This window comes from Lissotriton helveticus, chromosome 7 (assembly GCF_964261635.1).
Source record: "Lissotriton helveticus chromosome 7, aLisHel1.1, whole genome shotgun sequence".
In the NCBI taxonomy this organism is placed as follows: domain Eukaryota; kingdom Metazoa; phylum Chordata; class Amphibia; order Caudata; family Salamandridae; genus Lissotriton; species Lissotriton helveticus.
In genome coordinates, this window is record NC_136068.1 from 1,571,486,375 (window position 1) to 1,571,509,651 (window position 23,277).

Here is a 23,277-nt window from a genome sequence, read left to right on the forward strand (position 1 = left end):
GTAAGCACTACTGTTTAGAATCTAAAGTGAGGCGGGAAGGTCAAGATTTTTGGGTATAGGCAGACAGGCACTCACCTCTGACGGTACGATTGCTTGGGGATTCTATTCAAAAGTTGAGGAATCCTCAGGTAGATGCATCCATCAGAATAACAAGTTACTTAGCTTCAGTAATGCTTTTTCTGGTGGATACAGTATCTACCTGTGGATTCCTCACTGACCCACCCGCCTCCCTGTTGCTTGTCTGCATATACCAAATACAGAGGTATTTGTATGTTATTTACACTTCTGAATGCATATCAGTATATGTATGTGTGCATATACAGTATATATATTTAAGTCTTTTATTTGAGACCTACCATGTGCTTCTACATGGATACTGTTGGTTTCACCCGTTCGCCTCTAAGGCACGAAAAACAAGCATTTGCAATGCAATAGGTCTTGCATTACTTATAGTTTGAGGTATTGGTGATGCAAATAATAACGTAACGCCAATACCTCATACTTTCAGTATTGCGAGACCTAGTGCATTGCAAATGATTGCATAGTGAGCCAGGAACCAGCATTGTATGTCTCAGTGCAGTACCGCAAGTTGCTCCTAGAGCTCCCTAGTGAGCAAGGCACCTGCACTGCATGTCTAGGTATACTACCGCAAGCTGCTCCTAGAGGTTCCTAGTGAGCAATACACCAGCACTGCTTGTCTAGGTGCAGCACCGCAAGCTGTTCCTAGAGGTCCCTAGTGAGCATCATAAACTTTGAAGATATGGTAAATCCACCCTACCAATAATGCACTGCATGCAAGACAGTACCACGAGTACATTGAAATAGCTATATCCATATATACAATTAGTAGCATTGAAATGTGACAAAAGAATTATATTAATTCCGGATTAGGTTAGGTAGTACTCTATGTGGAGCTGATGGAGGAAAAAATTAGAGACGGTCTAATATAAATGTGAGATGTGGTAGGTGCAGTACCGCAAGCTGCTCCTAGAGGTCCCTAGTGAGCAAGGCACCACTGGTGCCAGTGCCGCAAGCTGCTGCTAGAGGTCCCTAGTAAGCAAGGCACGAGCCCTGCCAGCACCGCAAGCTGCTCCTAGAAGTCCCCTAGTGAGTTTCACAAACTTTTGGTCACATATGGTACTCCCATAATGCATTGCAGGCAAAACAGTACCGCAAGTACATTCAAATAACTATGTCCATATATACAACTATTAGCTTTGAAATGTGACAAAACAATTATTAATTCCGGATTAGGTTGTACTCTATGTGGAGCTGATGAAGGGAAATGTATAAAAGATCTAATATAAATGCGAGATTTGTAGGTGCAGTACCGCAAGCTATGCCTAGCGGTCCCTAATGAGCATCATAAACTTTGAAGATATGGTAAATCCACCTTTTCATGTCCATCAATCAGCTGAAGTATTGTTTCGCTGTTGACACCACATATGTAATGAAGAAGCTGACCCTTCTGATGGTTCTATACACCCATCAGAATTTGGAGGTGCGGTATAATCGCAACTCACCTTTGACGCTGGGTCATGACATAAACGATCCGGACTTGTACATCCCCACAATGGCCTTCATCACCTACATCTTGCATGCTGGGATGGCTCTGGGGATACAGCAAAGGTTCTCTCCAGAGGTGCTAGGGCTGTGTGCCAGTACAGCTCTTGTTTGGGTCAATATTGAAGTGTTTGGCCTCTTCCTCAGCTTGTTCCTGGTGACTGTGCAAAGCGACCTCACAACATTTCACCTTCTTGCCTACAGCGGCTGCAAATATGTAGGGATGATACTTTCATTTCTAAGTGGGCTGATCTACGGCACTGATGGATATTATGTCACTCTGGCTTGGACCTCCTGTGCCCTCATGTACTCCACAGTACACTCCTTGAGGATGAAGATTCTCTCCACCATGACAGCAGACGGCCTTGGTGCCCATGGACGCCACAACTCCAGAAACCGCCTTCAGATGTACATCACCTGGGCCGCGGCTGCCTTCCAACCCTTAATAATCTAGTGGCTGACCTACCACCTTGTCCGATGAGTCAGGCGAGCTGACAGTGGAGAGGCTACGGGAACCAGTCTGGCAGCAGAAAGATGTCTTCAACTTCGCAATATGGCGTATGGTGTTCTCGGCCAGAAGTGAAAGTGCCATGGGGAAGGTACCGCCATCCCACCGAAGGGGCAGAGGTCTCCTCTCAAGATGAACTTAAGTCTTTGAGTGCGGGACCTGGTTCTAGATGTCCTGCTTTTCTACTTGGTTTTCATTCCCCTTGTATTAATATTTCATCATTGTGCTTTAATACAGAAAAATAAAAAATAAAAAAATTCACCCTGCCCATAATGCCTTGCATGCGAGACAGTACCACAGTACATTCAATATATACAACCGGTAGCTTTGAAATATGACAAAATAATTATTTTATTAATTCCAGATTAGGTTGTACTCTATGTGGAACAGATGAAGGGAAATTTATTGAAGGTCTACTACAGATGTGTAGGAGCAGTACCGCAAGCTACACCTAGATGTCCCTAGTGAGCTTCAAACTTTTGGTCACATATGGGACTCCTCTAATGCATTGCATGCAAGACAGAACCACGAGTGGGAAACGCTGGTACTGGCCTTGTCAAACCCGCAGATAGAAGAAGTAAACTAGAGCACTAGGAATGCACGAACGACATCCAGAATACCCATAAGGCTGAGCTCTCCTCACTAACAGCTGCACAATACATGATGCAATTTCTTGAAATGACATGCCCACACCATCTAGGGGGGGAGGGGAGTACGTATTTGATTATGTTGGAGTATAACTGAGGACATGTTTGGTAATTGAGGGTGGTGAATTTCGTAATTTTGCCATATGATGAAAAACCTTCAATAAAATATGTTTTTTTTAAAAAGGCAGAACCACGAGTATATTCAAATAGGTATGTCCATATATACAATTATTAGCTTTGAAATGTAACAGAACAATTTTTATATTGATTCCGGCTTAGGTTGTACTCTTTGGGGAGCTGATAACGGGAAATTTATAGAAGGTCTAATATAAATGTGAGATGTGTAGGTGCAGTACCGCAAGCTACGCCTAGATGTCCCTATTGAGCATGATACATGTTGAAGATATGATAAATCCACCCTACCCATAATGCCTTGCATGCAAGACAGTACCACAGTACACTCAATATGTACAATTAGTAGCTTTGAAATGTGACAAAAGAATTATTATATTAATTCTGGATTAGGTTGTACTTTATGTGAAGCTGATTAAGGTAAATTTAAAGAAGGTCTAATATAGATGTGTAGGTGCTATGAGCATCAAACCTGTGGTCACATATGGTTCTCGCCTAATGTATTGCATGCAAGACAGTACCACAACTACATTCAAATAGCTATGGCCACATATACAATCAATAGATTTGAAATGTGACAAGAAATGTTTTATATTTATTTCGATTAGGTTGTACTCTAGATTGGGTGGTACTCTATATGGACCTGATGAAGGGCAGCCTAGAGGTCTCTAGTGAGCAACAAACATTTGGTGCACTGCTTGCAAGATTGTACCAGAATACATTCAAATAAGTATGTCCATATATACAATGAATAGCCTTGAAATGTGACCAACAATTATTATTTAAAAGGGAAATTTACAGAAGGTCTAATATAAATGTGAGATGTGTAGGTGCAGTACCGCAAGCTGCGCCTCGATGTCCCTAGTAAGCATGATAAACTTTGAAGATATGGTAAATCCACCCAACCCATAATGCATTGATGCATTGCATACAAAACAGTACCACAGTACATTCACTATATACAGTTAGTAGCTTTGAAATGTGACAAAAGAACCATTATATTAATTCCAGATATGGTTGTATTCTATGTGGAGCTGATGAAGGGAAATTTACAGAATGTATAATATAAATGTGAGATGTGCGAGCGAGTAAAGTTAACACTGCTAACCTTGTTTAGGACCAAGTGAGTGCCCTATAAGAAAATAGTGCCTTGAGGTTGTAATTAAAACAATGGGCGTAACAACACCTGTAATAGGGGTGTCCTTGTAATAGGGGCGCATTGGAGGTTACAAAAAGAGACAGGAAGTTACTAAGGAGGGACTGTTAAAAGTAGAATCGACAAACGTGAACATCACCGACACCATCTTGCTTAACAAGAGCCATCGGCCGCACGTAAACGACATCCATTTTAGGGGCCGCGGCCATCTCACGCTTTGCGAGTCACCTACACGTCTCCCTGACTTCGCAATCATCCCCCGCGCGCTGGCAGCCCCTGAGCACACATGCTAGAGTCATAAAGCATCCTCAGCGCGACCCTGCCTCGGAGCCACTTCCCGTGCCGAACCCACATGCCCTTTCATCCTCCCCGCTTGAGCAGCCCCTTTTGATAACCCCCAACCACACCTGGCCACTCGATCCGGTCCCAGGCTGTAAACCAAACCTTGCGGACATACTTTATTGCCCCCTCACACTGCAGGACGTGTTGCGCAAACAGAGCTTCATGATCTTATCATGTACATAACTCTTAGATCTGACCGATCCCACGTATTTACAGGCCCCATTGGAATGCCCGGCTGTGTGATACCAATCACCAATCAAGACTCGGGTGGGGGACTACCAACTGTTGGGACTCTGTGGGAACCTGCTGGGGACGGAAATTCCAAGGATGTTTGACCACCAGTAAACTTACTGTAAACTGTATATAATGTGGGACCGCGGAGACGTTGTTAGAACACCTCCTGAAGACATTGACTTGTGTCAGGCCTGTTGTGTTCTCTACTGAAGCAATAAACCGTTCTTGCTTTCCAGTCTTCCAGCGCCTGTCTCTTTATTTGGTAAATATCGATATTGGGAGTAAAAGGCGTCCTACGGATGGGAGGAGCTACGCGCGCATCCGAGATGGCCGCGTGAGCACAGGGCTCCCGAGTCCCTCGCTGCCCTCCGCATATATCCTGAAAGATATCCTGACTTTGACCACGGGTTCTTGAAGATGAACCTCAGCTGACACCGTAGCTGTTTTCAAAATTTCATTTGGACTTCGGGAACCGCAGATACGCCGATCGGAGTTTTTGAGGCCCGCCCTACGGCGACACCGGGAGCTGGCACACCAAGACGCCGGGGAGTAGTTGAACAACAACGGCCTGAGGGGCTACCCCTGTTGCCCTGAGTTGACTTTCGGTTTCATTTCTGGGCCTCTGCCTCCTCTGATTGCGTGATTGCCTCGCGCCCCCATCGGGGTCCAGCCTAATTCTGCTTCCTGATTATATGCCAACTGTTGTGAGGGTTTGGGTGTTGGGCTGAGCTGCTGCTTTTGCCTTTTCTGCCCACTTTCGTGATTTTCAGTGGTCTGGTGGTGAGCGGCGATTTTCACCAGGTCTCGCGGGCCCCTTTGGGGCTCACCATTCAAAATGACTACCAGGCCTGACAACGAGAAGCGGAAGACTAAAACGCCTTCACGTGGGGGACCGATTCAAACCAACGTCATGGATCGCTATACCCAACCCAAGGGGTCCCCCGGTGGCGCCAGTCGAGCTTTGGAGGGCCCCAATGACGACCCGACTGCGTTGACCGAATTGACTCTGCAGGATGTCATGGGTGCCATTGCCAATATGAAGGCTTCCATTGGTCAGCAATATGAGGCTCTCGCTCTCAAAATTGACACTGTAGCAGTTGATGTTACTTTGCTCAGAGCTGATTTGTCAAAGACCAATGAAAGGGTCAAGTCTCTAGACCTGAAGACTTCTAGCCTCACGACCGATGTATCTGATCTGCAGACGGAAATTGGACGCTTGCGCTCCTCCAACGATCTCATGGCCCATCGACTGGAGGATTTTGAAAACAGGGCCCGCGCAAAAACATATGCCTTATTGGGGTCCCTGAAGCTTCTGGTGCTTTGGCAACTGATCTCCTTGTGGAAGACATTGTCTTGAATCACCTGGCCCCTACAGGCCTGAGTAAATTCTTTGCCGTGGAGTGTGCCTATCGAGTGCCGGGCGGAAAACCGAAATCGGGCGACTCACCGAGACCTTTCATCTCCAGGATCTTCAATTTTAGGGACACAGACACTATCCTCCAGGCCTCGAGAGTAAGTGGCCCCGTAAAATTCGAGAACACAACGTTGAGTTACAGTATCTACCTGTGGATTCCTCACTGACCCACCCGCCTCCCTGTTGCTTGTCTGCATATACCAAATACAGAGGTATTTGTATGTTATTTACACTTCTGAATGCATATCAGTATATGTATGTGTGCATATACAGTATATATATATTTAAGTCTTTTATTTGAGACCTACCATGTGCTTCTACATGGATACTGTTGGTTTCACCCGTTCGCCTCTAAGGCACGAAAAACAAGCATTTGCAATGCAATAGGTCTTGCATTACTTATAGTTTGAGGTATTGGTGATGCAAATAATAACGTAACGCCAATACCTCATACTTTCAGTATTGCGAGAACTAGTGCATTGCAAATGATTGCATAGTGAGCCAGGAACCAGCATTGTATGTCTCAGTGCAGTACCGCAAGTTGCTCCTAGAGCTCCCTAGTGAGCAAGGCACCTGCACTGCATGTCTAGGTATACTACCGCAAGCTGCTCCTAGAGGTTCCTAGTGAGCAATACACCAGCACTGCTTGTCTAGGTGCAGCACCGCAAGCTGTTCCTAGAGGTCCCTAGTGAGCATCATAAACTTTGAAGATATGGTAAATCCACCCTACCAATAATGCACTGCATGCAAGACAGTACCACAAGTACATTGAAATAGCTATATCCATATATACAATTAGTAGCATTGAAATGTGACAAAAGAATTATATTAATTCCGGATTAGGTTAGGTAGTACTCTATGTGGAGCTGATGGAGGAAAAAATTAGAGACGGTCTAATATAAATGTGAGATGTGGTAGGTGCAGTACCGCAAGCTGCTCCAAGAGGTCCCTAGTGAGCAAGGCACCACTGGTGCCAGTGCCGCAAGCTGCTGCTAGAGGTCCCTAGTAAGCAAGGCACCAGCCCTGCCAGCACCGCAAGCTGCTCCTAGAAGTCCCCTAGTGAGTTTCACAAACTTTTGGTCACATATGGTACTCCCATAATGCATTGCAGGCAAAACAGTACCGCAAGTACATTCAAATAACTATGTCCATATATACAACTATTAGCTTTGAAATGTGACAAAACAATTATTAATTCCGGATTAGGTTGTACTCTATGTGGAGCTGATGAAGGGAAATGTATAAAAGATCTAATATAAATGCGAGATTTGTAGGTGCAGTACCGCAAGCTGTGCCTAGCGGTCCCTAATGAGCATCATAAACTTTGAAGATATGGTAAATCCACCTTTTCATGTCCATCAATCAGCTGAAGTATTGTTTCGCTGTTGACACCACATATGTAATGAAGAAGCTGACCCTTCTGATGGTTCCATACACCCATCAGAATTTGGAGGTGCGGTATAATCGCAACTCACCTTTGACGCTGGGTCATGACATAAACGATCCGGACTTGTACATCCCCACAATGGCCTTCATCACCTACATCTTGCATGCTGGGATGGCTCTGGGGATACAGCAAAGGTTCTCTCCAGAGGTGCTAGGGCTGTGTGCCAGTACAGCTCTCGTTTGGGTCAATATTGAAGTGTTTGGCCTCTTCCTCAGCTTGTTCCTGGTGACTGTGCAAAGCGACCTCACAACATTTCACCTTCTTGCCTACAGCGGCTACAAATATGTAGGGATGATACTTTCATTTCTAAGTGGGCTGATCTACGGCACTGATGGATATTATGTCACTCTGGCTTGGACCTCCTGTGCCCTCATGTACTCCACAGTACACTCCTTGAGGATGAAGATTCTCTCCACCATGACAGCAGACGGCCTTGGTGCCCATGGACGCCACAACTCCAGAAACCGCCTTCAGATGTACATCACCTGGGCCGCGGCTGCCTTCCAACCCTTAATAATCTAGTGGCTGACCTACCACCTTGTCCGATGAGTCAGGCGAGCTGACAGTGGAGAGGCTATGGGAACCAGTCTGGCAGCAGAAAGATGTCTTCAACTTCGCAATATGGCGTATGGTGTTCTCGGCCAGAAGTGAAAGTGCCATGGGGAAGGTACCGCCATCCCACCGAAGGGGCAGAGGTCTCCTCTCAAGATGAACTTAAGTCTTTGAGTGCGGGACCTGGTTCTAGATGTCCTGCTTTTCTACTTGGTTTTCATTCCCCTTGTATTAATATTTCATCATTGTGCTTTAATACAGAAAAATAAAAAATAAAAAAATTCACCCTACCCATAATGCCTTGCATGCGAGACAGTACCACAGTACATTCAATATATACCACCGGTAGCTTTCAAATATGACAAAATAATTATTTTATTAATTCCAGATTAGGTTGTACTCTATGTGGAACAGATGAAGGGAAATTTATTGAAGGTCTACTACAGATGTGTAGGTGCAGTACCGCAAGCTACACCTAGATGTCCCTAGTGAGCTTCAAACTTTTGGTCACATATGGGACTCCTCTAATGCATTGCATGCAAGACAGAACCACGAGTGGGAAACGCTGGTACTGGCCTTGTCAAACCCGCAGATAGAAGAAGTAAACTAGAGCACTAGGAATGCACGAACGACATCCAGAATACCCATAAGGCTGAGCTCGCCTCACTAACAGCTGCACAATACATGATGCAATTTCTTGAAATGACATGCCCACACCATCTAGGGGGGGAGGGGAGTACGTATTTGATTATGTTGGAGTATAACTGAGGACATGTTTGGTAATTGAGGGTGGTGAATTTCGTAATTTTGCTATATGATGAAAAACCTTCAATAAAATATGTTTTAAAAAAAAAGGCAGAACCACGAGTATATTCAAATAGGTATGTCCATATCTACAATTATTAGCTTTGAAATGTGACAGAACAATTTTTATATTGATTCCGGCTTAGGTTGTACTCTTTGGGGAGCTGATAACGGGAAATTTATAGAAGGTCTAATATAAATGTGAGATGTGTAGGTGCAGTACCGCAAGCTACGCCTAGATGTCCCTATTGAGCATGATACATTTTGAAGATATGATAAATCCACCCTACCCATAATGCCTTGCATGCAAGACAGTACCACAGTAAACTCAATATGTACAATTAGTAGCTTTGAAATGTGACAAAAGAATTATTATATTAATTCTGGATTAGGTTGTACTTTATGTGAAGCTGATTAAGGTAAATTTAAAGAAGGTCTAATATAGATGTGTAGGTGCTATGAGCATCAAACCTGTGGTCACATATGGTTCTCGCCTAATGTATTGCATGCAAGACAGTACCACAACTACATTCAAATAGCTATGTCCATATATACAATCAATAGATTTGAAATGTGACAAGAAATGTTTTATAATTATTTCGATTAGGTTGTTCTCTAGATTGGGTGGTACTCTATATGGACCTGATGAAGGGCAGCCTAGAGGTCTCTAGTGAGCAACAAACATTTGGTGCACTGCTTGCAAGACTGTACCAGAATACATTCAAATAGCTATGTCTATATATACAATGAATAGCCTTGAAATGTGACCAACAATTATTATTTAAAAGGGAAATTTACAGAAGGTCTAATATAAATGTGAGATGTGTAGGTGCAGTACCGCAAGCTGCGCCTCGATGTCCCTAGTAAGCATGATAAACTTTGAAGATATGGTAAATCCACCCAACCCATAATGCATTGATGCATTGCATACAAAACAGTACCACAGTACATTCACTATATACAGTTAGTAGCTTTGAAATGTGACAAAAGAACCATTATATTAATTCCAGATATGGTTGTATTCTATGTGGAGCTGATGAAGGGAAATTTATAGAAGGTATAATATAAATGTGAGATGTGCGAGCGAGTAAAGTAAACACTGCTAACCTTGTTTAGGACCAAGTGAGTGCCCTATAAGAAAATAGTGCCTTGAGGTTGTAATTAAAACAATGGGCGTAACAACACCTGTAATAGGGGTGTCCTTGTAATAGGGGTGCATTGGAGGTTACAAAAAGAGACAGGAAGTTACTAAGGAGGGACTGTTAAAAGTAGAATCGACAAACGTGAACATCACCAACACCATCTTGCTTAACAAGAGCCATCGGCCGCACGTAAACGACATCCATTTTAGGTGCCGCGGCCATCTCACGCTTTGCGAGTCACCTACACGTCTCCCTGACTTCGCAATCATCCCCCGCGCGCTGGCAGCCCCTTAGCACACATGCTAGAGTCATAAAGCATCCTCAGCGCGACCCTGCCTCGGAGCCACTTCCCGTGCCGAACCCACATGCCCTTTCATCCTCCCCGCTTGAGCAGCCCCTTTTGATAACCCCCAACCGCACCTGGCCACTCGATCCGGTCCCAGGCTGTAAACCAAACCTTGCGGACATACTTTATTGCCCCCCCACACTGCAGGACGTGTTGCGCAAACAGAGCTTCATGATCTTATCATGTACATAACTCTTAGATCTGACCGATCCCACGTATTTACAGGCCCCATTGGAATGCCCGGCTGTGTGATACCAATCACCAATCAAGACTCGGGTGGGGGACTACCAACTGTTGGGACTCTGTGGGAACCTGCTGGGGACGGAAATTCCAAGGATGTTTGACCACCAGTAAACTTACTGTAAACTGTATATAATGTGGGACCGCGGAGACGTTGTTAGAACACCTCCTGAAGATATTGACTTGTGTCAGGCCTGTTGTGTTCTCTACTGAAGCAATAAACCGTTCTTGCTTTCCAGTCTTCCAGCGCCTGTCTTTTTATTTGGTAAATATCGATATTGGGATTAAAAGGCGTCCTACGGATGGGAGGAGCTACGCGCGCATCCGAGATGGCCGCGTGAGCACAGGGCTCCCGAGTCCCTCGCTGCCCTCCGCATATATCCTGAAAGATATCCTGACTTTGACCACGGGTTCTTGAAGATGAACCTCAGCTGACACCTTAGCTGTTTTCAAAATTTCATTTGGACTTCGGGAACCGCAGATACGCCGATCGGAGTTTTTGAGGCCCGCCCTACGGCGACACCGGGAGCTGGCACACCAAGACGCCGGGGAGTAGTTGAACAACAACGGCCTGAGGGGCTACCCCTGTTGCCCTGAGTTGACTTTCGGTTTCATTTCTGGGCCTCTGCCTCCTCTGATTGCGTGATTGCCTCGCGCCCCCATCGGGGTCCAGCCTAATTCTGCTTCCTGATTATATGCCAACTGTTGTGAGGGTTTGGGTGTTGGGCTGAGCTGCTGCTTTTGCCTTTTCTGCCCACTTTCGTGATTTTCAGTGGTCTGGTGGTGAGCGGCCATTTTCACCAGGTCTTGCGGGCCCCTTCGGGGCTGACCATTCAAAATGACTACCAGGCCTGACAACGAGAAGCGGAAGACTAAAACGCCTTCACGTGGGGGACCGATTCAAACCAACATCATGGATCGCTATACCCAACCCAAGGGGTCCCCCGGTGGCGCCAGTCGAGCTTTGGAGGGCCCCAATGACGACCCGACTGCGTTGACCGAATTGACTCTGCAGGATGTCATGGGTGCCATTGCCAATATGAAGGCTTCCATTGGTCAGCAATATGAGGCTCTCGCTCTCAAAATTGACACTGTAGCAGTTGATGTTACTTTGATCAGAGCTGATTTGTCAAAGACCAATGAAAGGGTCAAGTCTCTAGACCTGAAGACTTCTAGCCTCACGACCGATGTATCCGATCTGCAGACGGAAGTTGGACGCTTGCGCTCCTCCAACGATCTCATGGCCCATCGACTGGAGGATTTTGAAAACAGGGCCCGCGCAAAAACATATGCCTTATTGGGGTCCCTGAAGCTTCTGGTGCTTTGGCAACTGATCTCCTTGTGGAAGACATTGTCTTGAATCACCTGGCCCCTACAGGCCTGAGTAAATTCTTTGCCGTGGAGTGTGCCTATCGAGTGCCGGGCGGAAAACCGAAATCGGGCGACTCACCGAGACCTATCATCTCCAGGATCTTCAATTTTAGGGACAGAGACACTATCCTCCAGGCCTCGAGAGTAAGTGGCCCCGTAAAATTCGAGAACACAACGTTGAGTTTCTACCCGGACTTCACGCAGCTTGTTCAGAGATAAAGGATGGGGTTTCAGGGAGTGAAGCGAATGCTGAGAGAGTTGGGCCTGAAATATGCAATGCTATTTCCAACCAAGCTGCGTGTCGAATACGAAGACCGGACTTTCTTCTTTGATCGTCCTGACGGAGTTAGTGACTGGCTGGATACCCTTCCCAAACAGACTGACTCAACCGGGTATCCGTGTGGAGCCGAGGGCGGCGTATCGGAACAAGAGTGACATTATGATTCCTGATTTCTGAACATTCACATGTTATTCGGCTGGGTTCGGTACTTCTTCTATTACGGTGTTCTATTGCTATATACCCGAGGCTGGCGGGGGGAGTGGGACTTTTTCCTCCTCAGGGGTTTCTTTTTGTAGACTAGTTTAATGATAGGGCGACAGGCACACTGCAAGTTGGGGTGGCTTTTGAGTCTAACGCAGGGGTGCAGGGTGGGGGGTGTTGTAAAAAAAAAAAAAAAAAAAGGCGTCCTACACCGAACAGTGTTGTTATTCTTTAAAGGTTGGATGTTATCCCATAATTTGGCATCCCAACGCGGGGCCCATCAGCGACACGTGGGTCCAAGTAGAGAGGTCCTAACGACGGAGTGAACAACTGCAACGATCGGGAAAGAGCTCCTGCCCGATAGACCCTCGTCTGGCAGCCGATCATCTGACCTTCACTGGTTCTGAACGGACCTCTCTCGAGTGATCTACGGTCCTGACTGGGATCCCACAGGAGTGCCGCGGCTATTACGGAGAAAAGAGGACGATCGGGCGCTGGAAGTGGAAGACGAAGAACTGTCCATACGGTCCGGGTAAGGTCGTGAAAATGACTAACAGTAGGATGATTGATTGTTTATTATTGAAAAACTAGTATTGCGCTTTATTGGTTTGTTTAGCTCGTTAGCTAATTGATATATATTGGTTCTCTTTGAGATGTTCTCTGTTTGCAAACAACGAAGAGTAGGAATATTCTCTCTCTTTGCAGGCAGTGAAGGATAGGTAGTGCGGACCTTTGTCCACCATTGTTTGAGATTTTCATTTGTCCAATTATACGTCATGCCTATCTTCTCCCCACTGATTGATAATTGGTTCAACCCGGACCGTTTATTAGAGGTCGATCATCCGGCTCCACCGGAAGGCACCCCTAATAAGGACATGTTTATAAAATATGGACTATTCGCAGTAGCTTACAGTAAGCTATGGCATAAACATACGAAGAAAGATAGGGAAAATCAGTGGCCACTGACGGGATCTTTTGATCCTGCTAAAATAGATGTGCTACAGATAGCTTTACGTGAAAAGAAAACTACGCCAACTATGCTTGACAGCTTCGGCTTATGGCGAAAAGAAACTACGCAACGAAAGAAAAGAGAGGAAGCAAGAGTAGAAAACGAACTGCGAAAATCAGCTCACCTAGCTGGCAAAAAGTTAGAAGAAGAAATTCTAGAAAGAGAGAAAGTTAGGAAAGAAAGAGAGGTGGAGATCTCGGGTCAGTACCCGGTTAGAGCTCCCTCAACCCTTTATACCCTGAGCTCCCATCGAAACAAAGGATCGATGATGATCTATTGCTAGGTCCACCGATTATCTATATGCCCCCTCCTTATGCCCCTACCCATCCCCTAGTACAACAGCAAGATCCTCCGAGTACCACTGAAGGTAACGCCAGGGCCCCGGTACCCACGGCCTCCGCGCCGACCGAGCCTCTCGCGACAAATACCTTATCAGATAACACGCTAAATAGAACGGAAATCAAGGAGCCGGTGAGAGTCCCACGACTCAGTAAAGATGAGCGAGCAGGAATCAATAGAATAGTTAAGACTCTAATCTACAGGAAAGAAATTGAAGAACACTTAACGGACATCTGTAACTCGTACACCGACAATCGCAAACGACACTTCGTCGTGCGCTTTTGCCACCATATGCTTACAGCGTATGAAGAAAAATATAGCACCAAAGGGCCCGACCGGCTCATAATTCTGTACAGAAAGGTAGACATAGGAGACGAGAGTAAATGTGATATAGCTGAACTATTCTCCCAAATGTTGGAAATATTTCGCCACCTTATGGAACAAGGACAGACAGGCAAAGAAGCGGCATCAACCATAACAGAACCCCCGATAGACAGAGTAGATAGCATGATGCCCATCAAGGAAGCCGCCCCCTATTGGGTCCCCCCTAGAGGACAAGGAACGCATGAAGATATAAATCACCAAGACGCTAAAGGAAGGGTGATCTATAATTGTGTATATCAGCCCTGGGATAGACAGGACATTTTGACATTTCGAAAATCCCTGCCAGACTTACGAAAGAACCCTACTGCGTTCTACACAGAGTTAGGCACAGCCCTAGGATCGACTATCATGACGCTAGCTGACATCGACTTATTCTTTGGGCTATGTCTGCCGGCCGATGTTTGGAAACAAATTAGAAAGGTAGACCACTCAGATCTGTTCGGACATACCTGGGGACAACTAGACGGACTGGATAAACAACGATACCCTGGGCAGAAACCCTTAAAAGTGATATTAGACCTCCCGGACAAAATAGTGCAGAATAGTGAAAACATTAGTCCCTGAGAAGAAGATAGACTGGTCTATCGTGACAGCTTGCCACCAGAAGCCGCAGGAAGATGTGTCAGAGTTCTTCTCTCGGTTCGAGAGAGTGTTCTCCGACTATAGTGGACAAGACATGTCCACTGCAACCGGATACCACTTGTTCGTACAGAACTATGTCAAAGGTTTATTACCAGAAGTCTCACAGAAATTACAGACTAGTGAGAGTAGTTGGGCGGATTCTAAACCAGCAGCCATCCTCCAGATGGCCCAGTACTACGAGCACCAGAAGAACGAGAACGAGAGGGCCAATGAAAAGAAAAAGAAAGACTTGAAGGAGAGAGTCATGATCGCACAGCTACAAGGTGTAAATTCAGGAAGGGAACAGTACAAGGGAGGATATCAACAAAATACCCCTAGAGCGCCACCACCCAGGAATAACTTGCCTGCCCCATACAATGGACGCCGAGACTTAGGGGAAGATCAATGTGCATTTTGTAAAGGGTTTGGACACTGGAAATCCCAATGCCCGATCCTAGCAGTGATAAATAAAGACAAAGGCACGAGAGAAGTAGCGAATGGGCCCAGAGGTAGAGGACGAGGAAGAGGGCACACAAACGACATTAGCGAAGAAAGGCCAGGTAGGACGAATGCTTTCGACCGTCCCCGACAGAACCAGTATCAGCAATCCGACTATGACAACACGTACGACTTTGCATAGGACAGCCAAGGGCAAGGGAGGGATCCAGTCGAGCTCTATGTTGGTCAGCAAGGCCCTTATGTTACAAAGGTCCTGAGCACAGAGTCGCCATTGTTGGTAGACACAGGAGCAACACGTAGGGCACTATCCAAACGACTGATTCCAAGGGCACCCTTGTCTGGCTCACATGTGACCTCAATAGGATTTGATGGTACGCCCTCCACTAACCCTCTGTCCAGACCCATCCCTTTTAATCTAGAAAACAACATCACTGACACGACATTCCTTCTCTCTTGCAACACTCCAGACGCTATTATGGGCCTCGACTTGCTGAAGCACTTCCGTGCAACTATCCGATGTTCCTCGGATGGAGTGCGAGTCATTTTATATGACAATAACGCATAACAGAGAGATAGTCTACCCCAACGCATGTATCCCATTTCCACAGTAGACGCATCCCTACTGGACACTCTGCCCCCATACTTATGGGCTAGGGCTGACTCAGACAGGACGCGATTCTGCCAAAGATACCGCAGTACAAAATATCACCAGAGGGAGAGAGAGCACTCACAGATATCATTCACTCACTTGTAGAGGTGGGGGTGGTGGAACAGCTGGTGAGCAACACTTGTAACAGTCCTATTCTGCCGATTATAAAGAAGCAAGGAGAGGTAGACGGAAAAGCCTACCGCTTTATCATTGATCTAAGGGAGGTGAACAAGATCGTAGTGCTCCAATACCCAGTCGTATCTGACATCACAACCATTTTGACCCTTATCCCGTCCAGTGCATCCGTTTTTTCTGTAATAGACCTCAAAAACGCATTCTTTTCCATACCCATTCATGAGGATAGCCGCTACCTTTTTGGATTTACACTCAGATCCCGCTCATTTAGATTTTGTAGAGCACCACAGGGGTACACAGAAAGTCCGAGCATCTATAGCCAGGCACTAAAACAACAGCTGGACGCCATACAATTGCCAGATGGGGTAGCACTGATACAATACGTAGACGACATCTTGCTAGCAGCAGACACCACTCCCATAGCAATCGCCGCCACCCTTCAATTACTGCACTTTCTTGCTGCGAACGGTCACAAGGTCTCACGCAAGAAACTACAATTCTGCCAACCCCAAGTAACGTATTTAGGACACCTCTTGTCAAAGGAAGGAAGGACGCTCACTCCAGATAGGATCCAGACCATTCTCAACACTCCTGTTCCCAAAACCCAGAAACAAGTCCGCACACTGATTGGCCTCACCTCTTTCTGCAACTTTTTACAACAATGAATGGTGTGCATACATCCCAACCCAGGGAAGGGGACAGCAGTACCACGGGGAGGGTTTGGAATCCCCGATCACCCTTTTGAAGTCCTCCAAATGGACTACATACAGTTAGAAAGGTACCATGGTTTCAAATACGTCCTAGTCATAGTGTGTGCATTTAGCAAATGGGTGGAAGCATACCCCACTCGAGAAAATACCGCTATGGCTACAGCTAAGGTGTTGTTGAAGGAATTCTTCCTTAGATATGGCCTATGTCGAATTTTATGGAGCGACAATGGCCCCCATTTTGTAGCAGAAGTAATCCAAGGCATCCTGAAGGGCTTAGGGGTGAAACAAAAATTCCACGCTGTCTTTCATCCCCAATCAGCAGGCCTGGTAGAGCGGCATAACGCCACGTTAAAACTGAAACTTGCGAAAATAGTTGCCACCACTGGGTTAAAATGGCCCAACGCACTCCCACTGGCATTACTATCAATGCGCTCCACCCCAACCAAGCATAGATTGACACCCTACGTAGTGGTTTTTGGCCGGCCAATGAATGTTTGGGCAGCACCGAAACTATCCACCATTAATGATGTCCCGAACATGCTTATGTCTGATTACCTGCATAAGCTTACCACCGAATTAACGCTTATCCACCAACAGGTGCTGCATGCCATTCCGGATGTGTCCAGGGGTCCAGGACATGATATCAAACCTGGCGACTTCGTCCTCATAAAGAATTTCCAGAGGTCGGAGAGTCTGCAACCCATGTGGACGGGCCCCTGGCAGGTCCTCATCACCACCCGAACTGCTCTTCGAGTGGAAGGAAAAAAGAACTGGCTGCACGCCCACCACTGTTGACGGATCTCCCCAAGCCTGACAACCAGCGAGGAAGTGGACGTCCAAGAAGTGCTCCTGATCAAAGACCGACCAGCCTTGAACTGTTACCCACAAAAAGAGACACGCGAACTGGCAGAGTATCCCGACCCTACTGTACCATCCAAGAAAGGGTACAACCTGAGGTCGACAAGAGGAGGGCGTCTCGACACACAGACCACTAACTAAGTCAAAAGTCTCAGATCGGTAGCCAACACTACAAAGGCTACCAGGAGATACGCTAGACGAAGTATGTGGTCCTGTGAGTCATCGAGGTGATGGAAGATCCCGGACGACCGAAGAACCACCACGACAAAGGCTGCCAAAGTTCACAGTATAAAGACAATTGCACTCCTAGCCGTATCACTCACAAGCCTCCTGCTAATGGTAACAGTATGGATCATCGAAGAAAGTGCTCCCGCTCATCGAACATTTATGCCCACTGTGCAACCCACCACTGAAAAAGAACACTATCTGGTGTCGCTATTACCACGCCTCCGAGAACGACGCAGAGAGTTCTGGAATAACTCTTTCGGCCAACTGCTGCACCAGCACAATCTTGTTGCAAATGCTACGAACTGTTGGGTCTGTGGACTGCTACCACATGCCACTGAATACTCCATTCCTTTCATTCCTTCACCGTTCTCTGTACATGGGTCCTGCCTTGCCTGGTTAATGCTGGTCCAAGAAAGCTACAGAGACAATACCACATCTGATGGAACCATAAGACAATTCTACAACGATTTCTGGCTGAACAAAACTGGAAGAACAGCTGTTCCCTTTTGTCCCCTCATTTCAAATGCGACCTTCCCAATGGACATTCCTGCAAAAGAACGAGTGGAAATGCATGTGTTCAATAATCCAGCAAGACCCACCTTCTCCTTTCTAAAGAAAAGAACAGCTGCAACCGCAACTGTGGCCCTATCTGTGGTGAACATCTCAGGTCTTGTTTGCATTGAAGGCCATGGGACGAAAAATGTGGGCCACAGTACTTGTCGCATCACCAGGACTCTACATACCACTGAAGCCCCTTCATTTGTTGCATCACCAAACATGTACTTCATCTGTGGTACTAAAGCCTACACCTGGCTCCCAAAAGGCTGGGGGGGGGGCACTTGCTACATTGCCTTTGTTCTGCCTTTGACCTACACTGCCCCTGCTGGGCCTCACAGGGAAAAGCGGTCCGGAGACCTCGACCAAGCAGACTCGGCTGCATCCCAGTTTCTGGATGCAGTTAAAGGCCTTGTTCCATTTTGGGGTCCGATGGCAAACAGCCGGGCCATTCGACATCTATCTCAGGCAGTTGAGATAGCTTTGAACGTGACAGCTGGCATCCTCACCAACAACACTGCCGAGCTTCAAGCGGTCCGCCTCATGACTTTGCAGAACCGCCTCATACTCGACATGGTACTGGCAGACCGCGGAGGAGCATGCCGCATCATCGGTGCCAGCTGTTGCACTTTCGTTCCTGATAATTCACCTTCCGTTTATAAGGCAATTGAACATTTGCACAGACTCTCATCAGAGATCCATCAAGAACAAGAGACTTGGACACTTGGAAGCTGGTTTTGGGGGATATTAAAAGAGTGGGGATGGAAAGTATTGATGATCCTCTTGGTTCCAGTCTTTATAATATGTGCCTGCTGCCTGGGGATACACTGCATACCTCCTCTGTGTTCTCTATGTATGAACTCCTTATGCCCCAAAAATATAGACTCACACCCAGCCCGAATAAATGAAATACATGATACCGAGATAAAGGACATTATGGGGATCGAAATAGGCTAGCAAGATGTCGTGGGAATGTTCAAAGGACTACAAAGCCTAATAACAAATGAAAAGCCACCATTTACAAAGGACAGAGACAGGAGCCAATTAAAAAGATGGGCGGGAAGTAGATGGAGTTTTATTCACATATCCTGAATATAGCATGTCTCGAAGAGACAGTGCAAGAGCTGCCTAGGCGAGACCAAAAATGGGTGGAAACAGACGTCAGCGCGCCGACGAGGCCTCCTTATGGCTCCGATGACATAATGTGGAGTTGTGTTCGCAGTTGTGGCATTATAACGTCCTCGTCGACAAGGGAGAGATGTAAAGAAAGGTTTCCATGGAATGCTGGCGCATTGGAATATTCAAAATGTGAGGAATCCAGAGGTAGGTAATTTATCCACCAGAAAAAGCGTTATTGCAGATAAGTAACTTGTTCTTTGCAATCCCATATGATTCCTTGGGGTTGGCCTGTGTTGGCTTCTTGCTCTTTTCACACAGGTTGGTTTGATCACATGTTTTTCTGTGGCCTCTTTGTCTAGAATGGAGTTGTTCACTGCTTTTGTTGCCTTGGGCCTTGCACCTGCCATCTTTGCCAGTTTTGGCAGTTACACTTTTGCCTTGGTTGATTGATTGTTCTTGATTTGGGGTCTATTGATTAATCTGTTCTTGGTTTGTGGTCTACTGATCAATCCTCTTGTACTTCAGTATGATGGCGTGTACTGGTGGTCTTCGGATGACCGTCAGTGTGCTGCTTTGGCTTCTTGCCTAGCTGTTGGATTCTAGGATGCAATACTCTACGTCTCATGGTTGCTGGCCTGGTGGCGAGGATGTTCTTCCAGTGTTTTGGCCTTTGCGTCTTTCCTGACGGATGACATTTCTGCTCCTTTGGCTAGGCTTCCCTGTGGGTCTCTTTTTTTCCTGTTTGAGAAAAAAGGGCTAGATGGCTTCGTTCGGGGCCCTGACTGCAGCTCTTTGGTCCAGTCTAGCTGGGTTTTGTTTCGTGGAATCTTCTCTCACAGTCCTCCAGAGTGAAATTCTACTTTGGGCCACTCTGTGGTTGTTCCGGCTTCTGCAGGTCGGGTGCCTGTTTTTCCTCATTACCCTTTCGTAGGGTGGTTGCCAGCACTCTTCTTGTAGTGTTCCTCTGCTTCTCTGGCTCCTTGTGGGGTGTGGGGGAGAGGTATGGCGCCGCTGCCAGGGCGACTGACGCTGGACGCTGGGGATCACTGTTCGATCCCCGGCTCCGGCGGCATGGGTCTGCCCAGCACCATGCGACTCTGGGCAATAGCTCGCTTAATCTTCCCCGCGGCCCCCTGCGCAGAGATACCCCTTCGGCGGTGATACGTGTGCAATACAAGTACTGGATTTACATTTTACCTTTTTTCCCCTTCTGTGACTTTTTGCTGGTAATTGGAGCTTCTCTTTGATGGTGGTCTTGTCTGGTGTAATTGGTTATGCTGAACCACTCCCGTGGGTGGTGGCCACTTCCGGGACTATGGGGTTGCTTTTGTTTATGGTGTGCAGTGTTTGTCTCTTCTCCACCACATCGTGTTGGTTTCTGTTGGCTTGGTTTTCAGCAGACGTTTCCTGGTGCTCAATATGTTACGTAGTAAGGACTGTGACGAGGAAGACTAGATTATGCCACTCCTCTTATATTCTCAGTCTCCTGGGCTTGGCATTGTAGGACCTGCTTACAGACTGTTTGTTGATTTATGGGTAGCAAAGGGGGAAGCCCATAGGCAGTAAAATAAAAAACAAGCATTGGCAAAGGCGATATGTCTCTTCAGTGAAACATCGTCTTTGAGCACATCCATGGCAGCCATTTTTAATGCATTTGTAAACTTTAAAATGGCTGTGATGGATGTGCGCACACCTTAGGGGTCCAACTTTTATAAAACCGTTATTTATCATTTTCGGGTGCAGTGTCCATCTTTCAATGGGTCTGTTAAAAGAATTAAAACCCATTTCTAGGTACCCGCATCACATACACGAGCACTTGCAGGAGGCCATCTTGAAATGGGCAAAAAACCTTTTAAGATTGCGCCCGCCAATAATGTGACTGGCGCCAAACACTTTAAAAATCAAATAAATAAAAATTAAGTGGGAGAGGTACAGGTCAAGGTGGCATTAAGTGATGGGAACAGAGGAGCAACCGGGGAGCAGTGGTGGAGAAATGTCATAAATGAGGGTGGATTGTTAAGGGAAGCAGTGGTTGAGCTGGTGGCGAGGGTGCAATACAGAGAGCAATTGTGGCTTAGGTAAGTGAAATATGAGGCAGAACATGGAGGAGTGAGAAATAAAACACATGCACTCTCATAGAGTGCTTAAAGTAAAAGAAAAAAAGCTGCTTGAATGCAAGCACTGTCAGAAGTGGAAGGATAGAGGTCAACCAACCAGAACATTGTGAAACCGAAATACTTCTGGGTAGACACTCAAAAATCGAGAGAAAAACCATCAAGCCAAGAGAGGCAACTACGATAGACTGCTAATCCATACAGTCATCATCAAAAGGGTACTCTGTATACACTGGAAACATTAGGTGTGGTCAACAGGCAGCCAAAGTGAGATTGCTTAAAAAGAACATAGATAAGTTAGAGACAATACTATACTGCATGTCACGCGGGACAGTATTCACCATTGTGCGGTAAGGCCTGTGATGAGCTAAACCTGGATTTGTTATAATCCTTATCCAGTATTAGGGTATCTTTCATAGATTCACATGCCTGAATCATTCCCCATCGTCGGGATGGGAGTCCCCGGTACATAAATTAAGTAATGTTCCATAGACATAAAGAGTAACAGGCCAAGGGCCTCACATTAGTAACATATCCATGTCCTTTTGTAAAAAGGGCCAAACACTAGAGAAGAGCCAATCAGCTATCACCTCCCTCTAGAACCCTCCTGGAAGGAGCTCCTGTCCCTCAGATTTTCTACCGCAAGTCATGCCAAGGGAGTCTCCTCTGAGCTATGCTCAGTTTTCTTACTCTACTGGTTTTTCCAGAGTTTTCTGGTGATTTTCTTCATATTCTGGACTGAGGTTCCTGATTTCTTTATGGCTGAAACACCTAAAAAGAGTCTTTTTAGGCCCTGTGGTTCCTGTGGAAAGAAGAGACTGCATATAGATGACCAACATCAAGATTGTCTATATTGCCTGTATCCAGACCATTCTTCTAAAGATTGCAAGGTATGTCGTACCTTCTCCACAAAAACCCTCAAAGATCTGGAAGGACGCCTTTTAATCTGGCTACAAAGGCTGAAAGACAGGGACCAACTGGAGTCTTCTGAGGAGAGTGAGGGTTCTTCAGTATCCTCTTAAGTCCTCTCAAAAAAGACCGAGAGTGGGTTCTCCGGGCCCTTCGTCATAGCCTCCTCAAAAGAAGACACTAAAGAAGTCTTCAGAGGTCCATTACAAGGCTCTACCATCGAAGGTGTTCTCTCAGGAAGTTCCCACCTTCAAAAAGCCTACTTCTACTTCGTCGACGACGACATCGTCAACGACGACTTCAGCGACGAGGAAAGCGACGACAGCAGTCACCAGGTCGATGGCAACGTCGTCATTCACCTCGTCGACGACAACGACTCCATCATCGACGGCAGGTAAGACTGTGTCGTCGACGATAAAGATCAAGAAGACATTGTCGACGTCGTAGCAACCGTCGACGCTGCGATCGCCGACGACTGGGTTGTCGACGACCTCGAGGACGAAGACAGCTCCGTCGAAGTCCACACCATCGTCGACGGAAGTCTATACCGTCGACGAGATCTCCACTGGCAGCAGTGTCGACGACGGCTCAGTCGACGATAATACCATCGACTACGACACCTCGGTGACAGATTCAAATCTGATAAGCACATATGTGCATCTAAGGATTACAAAAAAGACATTGACGCCAACATCGCCAAGTAGGGTCCAACGACTGCCTCCAGCATGTCTTCTGGAAGAGGAGGATTCAGATGAGGGGGACATGTGTCAAACTGCGACAAGCCCCTCTGAACTTAATGTAAAATATCA

The 23,277-nt window shown here is 46.4% G+C and overlaps 1 protein-coding gene and 2 pseudogenes across 5 annotated transcripts in view; all 3 read left to right on the top strand.

The window, feature by feature from the left end:
- DKKL1 (dickkopf like acrosomal protein 1) overlaps positions 1 to 23,277 on the top strand; it is a 1,301,767-nt gene that overhangs the window by 874,028 nt on the left and 404,462 nt on the right. The gene's annotated exons all lie outside the window — the stretch shown is intronic.
- On the top strand, positions 1,388 to 2,044 carry LOC144767392 (protein YIF1A pseudogene; annotated as a pseudogene).
- LOC144767394 (protein YIF1A-like) lies at positions 7,336 to 7,992 on the top strand (annotated as a pseudogene).